The following is a 15,408-nucleotide window of genomic DNA, read 5'->3' on the forward strand; positions in this document are numbered from 1 at the left end:
TGGTTTCCCTGATGGCTTTATTGAGTGACCATGACTGTCTTAAATTTCCCCTTTCCCAGATTTACTGGTACAAGAGATGAAGAAATCCTTTGCTGTTTTTGGCAGTCAGTTCAGTTCAGTCACTCAGTCATGTCTGATGCTTTGCAACCCCATGAATCACAGCACGCCAGGCCTCCTTGTCCATCACCAACTCCCGGAGTTCACTCAGACTCATGTCCATCGAGTCAGTGATGCCATCCAGCCATCTCATCCTCTCGTACCCTTCTCCTCCTGCCCTCCATCTCTCCCAGCATCAGAGTCTTCTCCAATGAGTCAACTCTTTGCATGAGGTGGCCAAAGTAGTGCAGTTTCAGCTTTAGCATAATTCCTTCCAAAGAACACCCAGGACTGATCTGCTTTAGAATGGACTGGTTGGATCTGCTTGCAGTCCAAGGGATTCTCAAGAGTCTTCTCCAACACCACAGTTCAAAAGCATCAATTCCTCGACACTCAGCTGCTGGAGTTCAGCTCCAGCAGGCAGGGAATCAAGCCTGAAGGGGTGAGCAGTGTTGGAGGACGATGATGTAACCTCTGACTCATAGTATGGAACTACATGTTTATTTCAAGCTTCAGGTTCTCTTTTATACTTTGACAAAAGCATTAGGTCAGAGGTTTGACATTTTCAGTTTCCCGCACCCAGATTTACTGTCTCCAGAAATCACTGTTGTCCTTCAAACAGAGTTCCTGCTTCAGCGATTCTCTCTGAATTGGCTTTACTATGTATTATGTGTCCTATACTTAACTTGTGATTATATTGTAACTCATGCTACATTCCTCAGTTTGTTTCTTATCTTTCTAAATCCTGTTTGCCCCTAGCATCTTAAGATCACTACCTCCTAAAAAGGCTTCTAGCTATTCTTAATTATTCCTAAACCCTAAGCTCAGCAAACTTCTTTTGCCATAAGCATTTCCCTCACAAACAGGTCTCAGATAACAATCCTTCCCATGGCCTCAAGCTGCAGCCTATGTGCTCATCCTGGAACTTCCTTTGTAAAGATCCTTGGACAAATGTCAATGATTACTTTATAGATTATTTTCTGTGCACAACTGCAAAAGGCTTTGTGTTTTCTCAGGTTTCTCTCAAGCACCTTAACATTCTTTCCAGCCAACTCAACCAAAGAAAGGAAAGAACAAGTCAGAATCACAAGGCCTAACTCCTTCATCCCGGGACCGTGCCTGCAAGATGAGGAGAGGAGACTGGGGCTGTGCCTCCATTTTGTCAGTAATGCCTAACGTGGCTCCCAACACTCAGCTTTCTTCACAGTCCAACTCTCACATCCATATATGACCACTGAAAAAACCATAGCCTTGACTAGACAGTAATCTTGTCCTCTAAGCACATGCGGTGGTGGCCGCGGGCCGGCGCACTAAGCGCGGCCGAGAACTACCCCACGTCCAAAATCATGGACAGCGGCCCAGAGTGCCAGGCTGCGATGGCGCAGGAACGACCGGGAGGAGCCAACCCGTGTCCGAGGTCAGGGCGGCGGCGGGGAGAAGCTACCCAGCATCCGAGGCCAGTGGCGGCCAGGAGGAGACACCCCATGTCCGAGGTCAAGGCGGCGGCGGGGAGAAGCCACCTCGCACCGGAGGCCAGAAGCGGTGACCCTGAGGAGCCACCCCAAGCCCGAGGCCACGGGCGGCAGCTGGGAGGAGCCACCAATGCCGAGACCAGACCAGCGGCTGGGAGGAGCAATCTGAGGAGTGGTGGCTGAGCAGGCACAGGAGGAACTAGAGGAGCTATCCCACGTTGACGGTCAGGAACGGCGGCGGTAAGGAGATACCCTCGTCCAAGGTAAGGAGCCTTTAATGGCTGTGAAGAGAAGAGAGGTGAAAAGCAAAGGAGAAAAGGAAAGATATAAGCATCTGAATGCAGAGTTCCAAAGAATAGCAAGAAGAGATAAGAAAGCCTTCTTCAATGATCAATGCAAAGAAATAGAGGGAAACACCAAAATGGGAAAGACTAGAGATCTCTTTAAGAAAATTAGAGATACCAAGGGAACATTTCATGCAAAGATGGGCTTGAGAAAGGACAGAAATGGTATGGACCTAACAGAAGCAGAATATATTAAGAAGAGGTGGCAAGAATACACAGAAGAACTGTACAAAAAAGATCTTCATGACCCAGATAATCATGATGATGTGATCACTAATCTAGAGCCAGAAATCTTGGAAAGTGAAGTCAAGTGGGTCTTAAAAAGCATCACTACGAACAAAGCTAGTGGAGGTGATGGAATTCCAGTTGAGCTGTTTCAAATCCTGAAAGATGATGCTGTGAAAGTGCTGCATTCAATATGCCAGCACATTTAGAAAACTCAGCAGTGGCCGCAGGACTGGAAAAGGACAGCTTTCATTCCAGTTCCAAAGAAAGGCAATGCAAAAGAATGCTCAAACAACCGCACAATTGCACTCATCTCACATGCTAGTAAAGTAATGCTCAAAATTCTCCAAGCCAAGCTTCAGCAATATGTGAACCGTGAACTCCCTGATGTTCAAGCTGTTTTTAGAAAAGGCAGAGGAACCAGAGATCAAATTGCCAACATCCGCTGGATCATGGAAAAAGCCAGAGAGTTCCAGAAAAACATCTATTTCTGCTTTATTGACTATGCCAAAGCCTTTGACTGTGTGGATCACAATAAACTGTGGAAAATTCTGAAAGAGATGGGAATACCAGACCACCTAATCTGCCTCTTGAGAAATCTGTATGCCGGTCAGGAAGCAACAGTTAGAACTGGACATAGAACAACAGACTGGTTCCAAATAGGAAAAGGAGTACGTCAAGGCTGTATATTGTCACCCTGCTTATTTAACGTCTATGCAGAGTACATCATGAGAAACGCTGGACTGGAAGAAGCACAAGCTGGAATCAAGATTGCCGGGAGAAATATCAATAACCTCAGATATGCAGATGACACCACTCTCATGGCAGAAAGTGAAGAGGAACTAAAAAGCCTCTTGATGAAAGTGAAAGAGGAGAGTGAAAAAGTTGGCTTAAAGCTCAACATTCAGAAAACGAAGATCATGGCATCTCGTCCCATCATTTCATGGGAAATAGATGGGGAAACAGTGGAAACAGTATCAGACTTTATTTTTGGGGGCTCCAAAATCACTGCAGATGGTGATTGCAGCCGTGAAATTTAAAGATGCTTACTCCTTGGAAGAAAAGTTATGACCAACCTAGATAATATATTCCAAAGCAGAGACATAACTTTGCCGACTAAGGTCCATGTAGTCAAGGCTATGGTTTTTCCTGTGGTCATGTATGGATGTGAGAGTTGGACTGTGAAGAAGGCTGAGCACCGAAGAATTGATGCTTTTGAACTGTGGTGTTGGAGAAAACTCTTGAGAGTCCCTTGGACTGCAAGGAGATCCAACCAGTCCATTCAGAAGGAGATCAGCCCTTAGATTTCTTTGGAAGGAATGATGCTAAAGCTGAAGCTCCAGTACTTTGGTCACCTTATGCAAAGAGTTGACCCGTTGGAAAAGACTCTGATGCTGGAAGAGATTGGGGGCAGGAGGAGAAGGGGACGACTGAGGATGAGATGGCTGGATGGCATCACGGACTCGATGGACGTTGAGTCTGAATGAACTCTGGGAGTTGGTGATGGACAGGGAGGCCTGGTGTGCTGTGATTCATGGAGTCGCAAAGAGTCGGATACGACTGAGTGACTGAACTGAACTGAACTGACTAGACAGAACTTTGTTGGCAAAGTAATGTCTCTGCTTTTTAATATGCCCTCTAGGTTGGTCATAACTTTCCTTCCAAGGAGTAAGCGTCTTTTAATTTCATGGTTGCAGTCACCATCTGCAGTGATTTTGGAGCCGAAAAAAAAAAGTCTGACACTGTTTCCACTGTTTCCCCATCTATTTCCCATGAAGTGATGGGACCAGATGCCATGATCTTCATTTTCCGAATGTTGAGCTTTAAGCCTACTTTTTCACTTTCCTCTTTCACTTTCATCAAGAGGGTTTTTAGTTCTTCTTCATTTTCTGCCATGAGGGTGGTGTCATCTGCATATATAAGGTTATTGGTATTTCTCCCGGCAATCTTGATTCCCGCTTGTGCTTCTTTCAGCCCAGAGTTTCTCATGATGTACTCTGCATATAAGTTAAATAAGCAGGGTGACAATATACAGCCTTGACGTACTCCTTTTCCTATTTGGAACCAGTCTGTTGTTCCATGTCCAGTTCTAACTGTTGCTTCCTGACCTGCGTATAGGTTTCTCAAGAGGCAGGTCAGGTGTTCTGGTAGTCCAGCTCTTTCAGAATTTTCCACAGTTTATTGTGATCCACATAGTCCAAGGCTTTGGCATAGTCAGTAAAGCAAAAATAGATGTTTTTCTGGAACTCTCTTGCTTTTTCCATGATCTAGCCGATGTTGGCAATTTGATCTCTGGTTCTTCTGCCTTTTCTAAAATCAGCTTGAAAATCTGGAAGTTCACGGTTCACATATTGCTGAAGCCTGGCTTGGAAAATTTTAAGCATTACTTTACTAGTGTGTGAGATGAGTGCAATTGTGCGGTAGTTTGAGCATTCTTTGGCATTGCCTTTCTTTGGAATTGGAATGAAAACTGACCTTTTCCAGTCCTGTGGCCACTGCCTAGTTTTCCAAATTTGCTGGCATATTGAGTGTAGCCCTTTCACAGCATCATCTTTCAGGATCTGAAACAGCTCACCTGGAATTCCATCACCTTCACTAGCTTTGTTTGTAGCGATGCTTTCTAAGGCCAGTCAAGTGCCGTCTTAATTGATACAATCATGCATTCCATTTCCGTGTATGGTAGGCAGAATCTGCTACTGCTAAGTTGCTTCAGTAATGTCCGACTCTGCAGCCCCATAGATGGCAACCCACTAGGCTCCCCCATCCCTGGGATTCTCTAGGCAAGAACACTGGAATGGGTTGCCATTTTCTTCTCCAATGCAGGAAAGTGAAAAGTGAACGTGAGATCACTCATTTGTGTCCAACTCTTAGTGACCCCATGGACTGTAGCCTACCAGGCTCCTCCGTCCATGGGATTTTCCAGGCAAGAGGACTGGAGTAGGGTGCCATTGCCTTCTCCGGTAGGCAAAATAATGGTACCCTAAAGATGTCTATGTCCTAATCTCTTGAACTTGTGAACGTATCACCTTACATGGCAAAAGGGACTTTGCAGCCAGGGTTAAGTTAAGCCTCTCCAGGTGAGAAAAGCATCCTGAATTCTCCAGGTGGACCCAATGTGATCATAAAAGTCCTTTTAAGTGCAAAAGGATGGCAGAAAGAAGATGTGAGAAAGACATGTGTCAACAGAAAGGTCAGAGAAATGCTATGTGCTAGCTTTGAAGGTAGAAGGCCATAAGCTAAAGAATGTGGGTGTCTCACTGATCCTGTTCGTGATACCAATTGTCTTGCTATTCTCACTGTTCACTCAGTTCACTGAACCCAGAGTAGGCAAGGCATGAGTTAAAGAGTCTGGAAGAAGACTCAAGGAGCTGTAGGAACTGCAGACACATTTATTCTCTCCTGGCTGACATGGCAGTCATAGCAGCAGCTATAGCATAACCTAACACACTGGAGTGGGTTGCCATTGCCTTCTCCAACGCAGGAAAGAGAAAAGTGAAAGTGAAGTCACTCAGTCGTGCCCGACTCTTAGTGACCCCATGGAACACCAATGAATTGATGCTTTTGAACTGTGGTGTTAGAGAAGACTCTTGAGAATCCCTTGGACTGCAAGGAGATCCAACCAGTCGATCCTAAAGGAAATCAGTCCTGAATATTCATTGGAAAGACAGATGTTGAAGCTGAAATTCCAACACTTTGGCCACCAAGAGCTGACTCATTTGAAAAGACCATGATGCTGGGAAAGATCGAAGGCAGAAAGAGAAGGGGACAACAGAAGATGAGGTAGTTGGATGGCATCACCAACTCAATGGACATGAGTTTGAGTAAACGCCGGGAGTTGGTGATGTACAGGGAGGCCTGGCATGCTGCAGTCCTTGGGGTTGCAAAGAGTCAGACATAACTGAACAACTGAACTGAACTGAACTGATCCTCAAACATGCATTGAATAGTCCATAGTACTTTAAAATATCACCTTATCACATGCTAATTCATTCATGCAATTGCATCTATTTCTGGATTCCATTTTGATCTGTTGATGTGTCTATTTACACACTGGCCCCTAATGTTATAATTACAGCTCTAAAGCAGGTTCTCATCTCTGGTTTTACTAGTTCTCTGTCATTTTTCTTCTTCATCAGACATGTTCTCATTTAATTTTTTTCTCTATAAATTTTAGAATTAGTCTGTCTCTTAAAATTTTTTCTTAGAATCATGGTGGATTTTATAGATTAATTTAGGAGAATTTAAGTTTTATGATAATAAGTCATCCTATCCTATGCTTTTCCATTTATTCAGAGTTTTTGTTTCCCTTGGTAGTGAGTTAAAAGATTTCTTTGTGTATTGCACATTTTCTAATAACTTATTCCCAAGAATTCAATCTTTCATGTTGCTATTGTAACTGGCTATTTTTGAACTGATTGTTGTTTGTATCTATGAAATGGAGTGATTTCTGAATATTCAAATTTAAGGACTATATTTTTCATTTCTGAAAAAAAAGGCTATTGGAATTCTGATTGATTTGAATGCATATCATCAATTCATAAACACAGATAGCTTTTCAATTTCAAGTTTTCTTTAATATAGAATTGCAGGGGGCCCTGAATAGCCAAAACAATGTTGGAAAAGACAAGTTTGAGGACTCACACTTCCCCATTTCAAAACTTATTTCAAAACTACAGTAATCAGACTGTGTGGTACTGGCATAAATAGAATACATTGAAAAATAACCTATATAATTATGATCAATTCATTTTCAATAAAGGTGTCAAGGCAATCAACAGGAGAAAGAACTGTCTTTAGCCAACAATTCTTTTAATTTCTTTCAGTGGTGTTTTGTTTTTTGACTATAAACCATCCAGTTTTTGGTTAAGTTTCAGTATTTCACTCTTTTGGATGCTTTGTGAATGAAACTGTTTTCTTAATTTTATTTTTGGATTGTATTACTAGCTTATAGAAATACAACTATTTTATATATTGATATTATATCTCTGCAACATTGCTGAATTCATTTATTAGTTCCAATAGATTTGTAGTTTCTTCAGAATTGTCTTTAAATAAGATTGTTATATGCTGGGACTTCCCTGGTGGTCCAATAATTAAGTCTTAAGCCTTGTAGGAGACAGGCCTATTAAAAGGCCTGGCAAAAGAATTAAGGAATTTTGCTGAGAGGACATGACTCAGCATGTAACTCCTGAAGGAATCCAAGAAGGAACAAAAGACAACTTGAAAACAGGATGTACACCTAGGAGTGGAAAGCCATCAACAGACTGTTCCTATCTTTAGCGCCTGGGAGGAACAGAAGATTAATTAGGGACGGTATCGGTATCGGAGACCACAGGAAGAAGGCTGCTTGGCCTTGGAGGCATACCTCTGGAACTGCAAAGTAGCCACGGGGTGACTTCTGTGATGGGGCTGTTAAGACGATTGATGAACCTTCTTTTTCGCAGGTGGTGAAAGGGTCTTCACTGCTTGGCCCCACAGGGCTGGAACTGGAGGAGCTGCCGTCCCCCGCGATGACTGAAGTCCGAGAGGTGTGACATGTTCCAGTGCCCGCAGAGGCACGCCGTGCTCACTGACTCTGTTCACCTCGCCTGGGACCTGTTACAGTCCCTCGGGGCTGTGGTCTTCTCCAGTATCACAAATAATGTAGTGTCACTCAAAGGCAGCACTTAACCTTTTGTTCTGTAGTTCCTGTGAGATTCCCATTGGTTTCCACCTGTATTCTACCCATGCTGTCCTGGCTGCCTTGAGAGGCCACTTCTGCCTTTCCAGTGACAAAATGGTGTGCTTTAGTTGAGTTCAGTTCAGTCGCTCAGTCGTGTTCGACTCTTGCGACCCCATGAACAGAATGATCTCTGTTTGTCTCCAAGGCAAACCATTCAATATCACAGTAATCCAAGTCTAGGCCCCAACCAGTAATGCTGAAGAAGCTGAAGTTGAATGGTTTTATGAAGACCTACAAGACCTTTTAGAACTAACACCCAAAACAGATGTCCTTTTCATTATAGGGGACTGGAATGCAAAAGTAGGAAGTCAAGAAACACCTGGAGTAACAGGCAAATTTGGCCTTGGAATGCGGAATGAAGCACAGCAAAGACTAACAGAGTTTTGCCAAGAAAATGCACTGGTCATAGCAAACACCCTCTTCCAACAACACAGGAGAAGACTCTACACATGGACATCACCAGATGGTCAACACCGAAATCAGATTGATTATATTCTTTGCAGCCAAAGATGGAGAAGCTCTATACAGTCAACCAAAACAAGACCAGGAGCTGACTGTGGCTCAGATCATGAACTCCTTATTACCAAATTCAGACTCAAATTGAAGAAAGTAGAGAAAACTGCTAGACCATTCAGGTATGACTTAAATCCCTTATGATTATACAGTGGAAGTGAGAAATAGATTTAAGGACCTAGATCTGATAGATGGAGTGCCTGATGAACTATGGACAGAGGTTCGTGACATTGTACAGGAGACAGGGATCAAGACCATCCCCACGGAAAAAAAAAATGCAAAAAAGCAAAATGGCTATCTGGGGAGGCCTTACAAATAGCTGTGAAAAGAAGAGAGGCGAAAAGCAAAGAAGGAAAGGAAAGATAAAAACATCTGAATGCAGAGTGGCAAAGAATAGCAAGAAGAGATAAGAAAGCCTTCTTCAGCGATCAATGCAAAGAAATAGAGGAAAACACCAGAATGGGAAAGACTAGAGATCTCTTTAAGAGAATTAGAGATACCAAGGGAACATTTCACGCAAAGATGGACTCGATAAATGACAGAAATGGTATGGACCTAACAGAAGCAGAAGATATTAAGAAGAGGTGGCAAGAATACACAGAAGAACTACACAAAAAGATCTTCATGACCCAGATAATCATGATGATGAGATCACTCATCTAGAGCCAGACATCCTGAAATGTGAAGTCAAGTGGGCCTTAGAAAGCATCACTAGAACAAAGCTAGTGGAGGTGATGGAACTCCAGTTGAGCTGTTTCAAATCCTGAAAGATGATGCTGTGAAAGTGCTGCACTCAATATGCCAGCAAGTTTGGAAAACTCAGCAGTGGCCACAGGACTGGAAAAGGTCAGTTTTCATTCCAATTCCAAAGAAAGGCAATGCCAAAGAATGCTCAAACAACCGCACAATTGCACTCATCTCACACGCTAGTAAAGTAATGCTCAAAATTCTCCAAGCCAGGCTTCAGCAATATGTGAACCATGACCTTCCTGATGTTCCAGCTGGTTTTAGAAAAGGCAGAGGAACCAGAGATCAAATTGCCAACATCCGCTGGATCATGGAAAAAGCAAGAGAGTTCCAGAAACACATCTATTTCTGCCTTATTGACTATGCCAAAGCCTTTGACTGTGTGGATCACAATAAACTGTGGAAAATTCTGAAAGAGATGGGAATACCAGACCACCTGACCTGCCTCTTGAGAAATCTGTATGCCAGTCAGGAAGCAATGGTTAGAACTGGACATGGAACAACAAACTGGTTCCAAATAGGAAAAGGAGTGCATCAAGGCTGTATATTGTCACCCTGCTTATTTACCTTCTATGCAGAGTACATCATGAAAAACGCTGGACTGGAAGAAACACAAGCTGGAATCAAGATTGCCGGGAGAAATATCAATAACCTCAGATATGCAGATACACCACTCTTATGGCAGAAAGTGAAGATGAACTAAAAAGCCTCTTGATGAAAGTGAAAGAAGAGAGTGAAAAAGTTAGCTTAAAGCTCAACATTCAGAAAACGAAGATCATTGCATCTGGTCCCATCACTTCACAGGAATAGACGGGGAAACAGTGGAAACAGTGTCAGACTTTATATTTGGGGGGCTCCAAAATCACTGTAGATGGTGACTGTAGCCATGAAATTAAAAGACGCTTACTCCTTGGAAGAAAAGTTATGACCAACCTAGATAATATATTCCAAAGCAGAGACATTACTTTGCCAGCTAAGGTCTGTCTAGTCAAGGCTATGGTTTTTCCAGTAGTCATGTATGGATGTGAGAGTTGGACTGTGAAGAAGGCAGAGAGCTGAGAATTGATGCTTTTGAACTATGGTGTTGGAGAAGACTCTTGAGAGTCCCCTGAACTGCAAGGAGATCCAACCAGTCCATTCTGAAGGAGATCAGCCCTGGGATTTCTTTGGAAGGAATGATGCTAAACCTGAAGGTCCAGTACTCTGGCCACCTCATGCGAAGAGTTAACTCATTGGAAAAGACTGTGATACTGGGAGGGATTGGGGTCAGGAGGAGAAGGGGACGACAGAGGATAAGATGGCTGGATGGCATCACAGACTCGATGGACGTGAGTCTGAGTGAACTCTGGGAGTTGGTGATGGACAGGCAGGCCTGGTGTGCTGCAATTCACGGGGTTGCAAAGAGTCGGACATGGCTGAGCGACTGAACTGAACTGAACAGCACCATGCCAGGCCTCCCTATACATCACCAACTCCCAGAGTTTACCCAAACTCATCTCCATTTAGTCAGTGATGCCATCCAACCATCTCATACTCTGTTGTCACCTTCTCCTCCTGCCGTCAATTTTTCCCAGCATTAGGGTCTTTTCAAATGCGTCAGCTCACCTGTCTTACTAGCCTCTTGGTCCAGGAAAACATTCTTTCTTTTTGCTTCTTCCCGTATCTAGAGTTACATTGTTACTATCATCAATCTCATATGGAACTACATATTATTTTTTCATAGGCCTCAGTCAAACATTTGGCAGTGTAAGAGACAGCAATTTTGTAAAACAGGCGAAATACAAATAACATAGCCAGCAGTATCAGTAAAGTCATAAGTAAGACTTAAGCTAAGAACTTCCACTAGATGCAGCCCAATATATCCCAGGTAATCTGACCTAGTCTACTCTGTGCAAATGTTTATCTTCCAGGGAAATGATATATTGGCACTGTCTATACTGCACATAGCTCTGTTTTTTAGTGTTACTGGATTGATTATCCTTCAGTCAGTTCAGTTAAGTTCATTCCAGTCTCTCAGTTGTGTCCAACTCTTTGCGACCCCATGAATCGCAGCATGCCAGGCCTCCCTGTCCATCACCAATTCCCAGAGTTCACCCAAATTCATGTGCATCAAGTCAGTGATGCCATCCAGCCATCTCATCCTCTGTCATCCCCTTCTCCTCCTGCCTCCAATCCCTCCCAGCATCAGGGTCTTTTCCAATAAGTCAACTCTTTGCATGAGGTGGCCAAAGTATTGGAGTTCAGCTTTAGCATCAGTCTTTCCACTGAACACCCAGGACTGATCTCCTTTAGGATGGACTGGATGGATCTCTTGCAGTCCAAGGGACCCTCAAGAGTCTTCTCCAACACCACAGTTCAAAAGCATCAAATCTTCGGTGCTTAGCTGTCTTTATAGTACAAGTCTCATATCCATATGTGACTATGGAAAAACCATAGCCTTGACTAGACAGACCTTTGTTGACAAACTAATGTCTCTGCTTTTTAATATGCTGTCTAGGTTGGTCATAGCTTTCCTTCCAAGGAGTAAGCATCTTTTAATTTCATGGCTCCAATCACCATCTGAAGTGTTTTTGGAGCCCCCCAAAATAAAGTCTGACACTGTTTCCACTGTTTCCCCATCTATTTCCAATGAAGTGATGGGAGTGGTTGCCATGATCTTAGTTTTCTGAACGTTGAGCTTTAAGCCAACTTTTTCACTCTCCTCTTTCACTTTCATTAAGAGGGTCTTTAGTTCTTCACTTTCTGCCAAAAGAGTGGTGTCATCTGCATATCTGAGGTTATTGATATTTCTCCCGGCAGTCTTGATTCCAGCTTGTGCTTCATCCAGCCCAGCATTTCTCATGATATACTCTGCATAGAAGTTAAATAAGCAGGGTGACAATATACAGCCTTGACGTACTCCTTTTCCTGTTTGGAACCAATCTGTTGCTCTATGTCCAGTTCTAACTGTTGCTTCCTGACCTGCATATAGGTTTCTCAAGAGGCAGGTCAGGTGGTCTGGAATTCCCATCTCTTTCAGAATTTTCCACAGTTTATTGTGATCCACACAGTCAAAGGCTTTGGCATAGTCAATAAAGCTGAATGAAAACTGACCTTTTCCAGTCCTGTGGCCACTGCTGTTTTCCAAATTTGCTGGCATATTGAGTGTGTATTTAACTTATAGGCAGAGTACATCATGAGAACCACTGGGCTGGAAGAAGCACAAGCTGGAATCAAGATTGCTGGGAGAAATATCAATAACCTCAGATATGCAGATGACACCATCTGCATATGGTCTCCAAAATCATTGCAGATGGTGATTGCAGCTGTGAAATTAAAAGACTCTGACTCCTTGGAACAAAAGTTATGACCAACCTAGATAGCATATTAAAAAGCAGAGATATTACTTTGTCAACAAAGGTCTGTCTAGTCAAGGCTTTGGTTTCTCCAATATTCATATATGGATGTGAGAGTTGGACTATAAAGAAAGCTAGAAGAATTGATGCTTTTGAACTGTGGTGTTGGAGAAGACTCTTGAGAGTCCCTTGGACTGCAAGGAGATCCAACCAGTCCATCCTAAAGGAGATCAGTCCTGGGTGTTCATTGGAAGGACTGATGTTGAAGCTGAAACTCCAATACTTTGGCCACCTGATGCAAAGAGCTAACTCATTTGAAAAGACCCTGATGTTGGAAAAGATTGAGGGCAGGAGGAGAAGGAGATGACAGAGGATGAGATGGTTGGATGGCATCATCAACTCAATGGACATCAGTTTGTGTAAACTCTGGGAACTGATGATGGACAGGGAGGCCTGGTGTGCTGTGGTTCATGAGGTCGCAAAGAGTTGGACCCAACTGACCAACTGAACTGACTAATAAAGCTGAAATAGATGTTTTTCTGGAACTCCTTTGCCTTTTTGATGATTCAGTGGATGTTGGCAATTTGATCTCTGGTTGCTCTGCCTTACCTCTTAAAAACAAAAGACGTATTAAATTCATCTGAGACGGATATCTACAATGTCCCTCTATGAGAAAAGGTTGCAGACCTGAAAGAGAAGATAATGTTAACACATACTCACTTAAATTTACTCAGAAAGATTCTGAAGGAACTGCCTCCTGACCAGTCCAAGCTAACTAATTCAGGATCAAAGCTTGAGTATCAGACGCAGGCCTTATTGCTGTCTTCTGTCCAGGTTTCATAGCTCTTTGTCTTAAGAATCCATTCTGGTTTCTTATCAATTTCATAATATTTATTTTTGAAAACATTCTGATTGCAAATTTAAGAATTAAGAGCCAATGTCCCATGAATGCTCTGATCTAAAGGTGCATGTTTGGCCTGAAAATAGAGTTGTACTTCTGTTAATTATTATTCCTACATGGAGCAATTGTCATATAAATATTGAGAAATCATTTTTTTCTTACGTGAAATACAGGTACATACATATTCTGTAGGTAATGGTCAATAAGTTAACTGCATAATATATGTTTATGTTTACCTTTTCAGTTGTAAACTGAACTTAGCAGGATAGTAATGAAAAGAATGATAAAAACATCAAATAGTCACCAAATGCTGTTTTTTCATTATTTTGCTTTATATAGCACTGTGGCTCAATAGCTTATCATAGTATTCATGTAATAGATAGCTATAAAATATTATGGTAGCTGCTGAAATAAGCAAAAACACCTATTCTGTATCTTTGGAGCTTATAATCTAGTTAGAGATGGACATTCAAATAACCACATGAAGGCATTTAAAATTATAACTGTAGTAAGGACCAATCTAGATAGCATATTCAAAAGCAGAGACATTACTTTGCTGACTAAGGTCCGTCTAGTCAAGGCTATGGTTTTCCCAGTGGTCATGTATGGATGTGAGAGTTGGACTGTGAAGAAGGCTGAGCACCAAAGAATTGATGCTTTTGAACTGTGGTGTTGGAGCAGACTCTTGAGAGTCCCTTGGACTGCAAGGAGATCCAACCAGTCCATTCTAAAGGAGATCAGCCCTGGGATTTCTTTGGAAGGACTGATGCTAAAGCTGAAACTCCAGTACTTTGGGCACCTCATGCAAAGAGTTGACTCATTGGAAAAGACTGTGATGCTGGGAGGGATCGGGGGCAGGAAGAGAAGGGGACAACAGAGGATGAGATGGCTGGGTGGCATCACTGACTCGATGGACGTGAGTCTGAGTGAACTCTGGGAGTTGGTGATGGACAGGGAGGCCTGGCGTGCTGCGATTCATGGGGTCGCAAAGAGTCATACATAACTGAGCAACTGAAGTGAACTGAACTGAAGGATTTTGAAGAAAACGGACATAGAGAAATAAATACATATAGCAGGTGACTGACCTGGTTTGGGGGTGGTCAGGTAAGGTCTTTCTGTGGAAGCGTTTCATCAGTGGTCTGAAAGATTAGTAAGGGGAGAAGGAAATGGCAACCCACTCCAGTACTCTTGCCTGGAAAATCCCATGGGCAGAGGAGCCTGGTGGTCTGTAGTCCATGGGGTTGCTAGGAGTCGGACACGACTGAGTGACTTCATTTTCACTTTTCACTTTCATGCACTGGAGAAGGAAATGGCAAACCACTCCAGTGTTCTTGCCTGGAGAATCCCAGGGACAGGGGAGCCTGGTGGGCTGCCGTCTATGGGGTTGCACAGAGTCGGACACTAGTGAAGCGACTTAGCAGCAACAATAAGCTGATAGAGGGAACGGCTTATATGAAGGCCCTGTGAGGTCCCTATAAAGGCATATAGCAGTTTGTAATAGTGTCCAGAAACCAGAGATGCAAAACCTTGTTGGTCTGCTGAAGGATATTTGTTTTCATCCCAACAACAATGAAAATCTCTTGAAGAATTTTAAAGGATGAAGCCTATGACAGGATCAAATTTTCTTTTTCAGAATCTCATTATGGTTGTCCTGTGAGCAATGGGTAAGAGGGCAGCAAGCAGACTTAGAGGGGCTGGCACTAGTACAGTCAAGAGATGATACAGCCAAAGGGTGGTGTGCAGACAGGGTAACATGGTTCAGATGTGGCTAGTAGATTTAATTGCAAGTTCTTTCCCTTTTTGATTGCACAAAGGATATTTTCCTTTAAAAATATGTTAGAGAGAAAATTCTGACTTGCTTTATGCTTTTCAGTTTGCAAAATTTGGTTAAGTAAGGAGGAAGCTTCTGGCAACAAACAGTACCAGAAAAGCTTTTTCTACTCCTGAAGAATGAGACCCAATAATAGTCTCTATTGAATCATCCTGGGGTTTGTACTGTGTATGGGTATGTCTACCTCAACATATTTTCTTTATCTAAATTAAGCTCTTCTTA

The 15,408-nt window shown here is 42.8% G+C and overlaps 1 pseudogene; it reads left to right on the forward strand.

The window, feature by feature from the left end:
- On the forward strand, positions 1,380–13,297 carry LOC102181662 (annotated as a pseudogene).

This window comes from Capra hircus, chromosome 5 (assembly GCF_001704415.2).
Source record: "Capra hircus breed San Clemente chromosome 5, ASM170441v1, whole genome shotgun sequence".
Classification (NCBI taxonomy): domain Eukaryota; kingdom Metazoa; phylum Chordata; class Mammalia; order Artiodactyla; family Bovidae; genus Capra; species Capra hircus.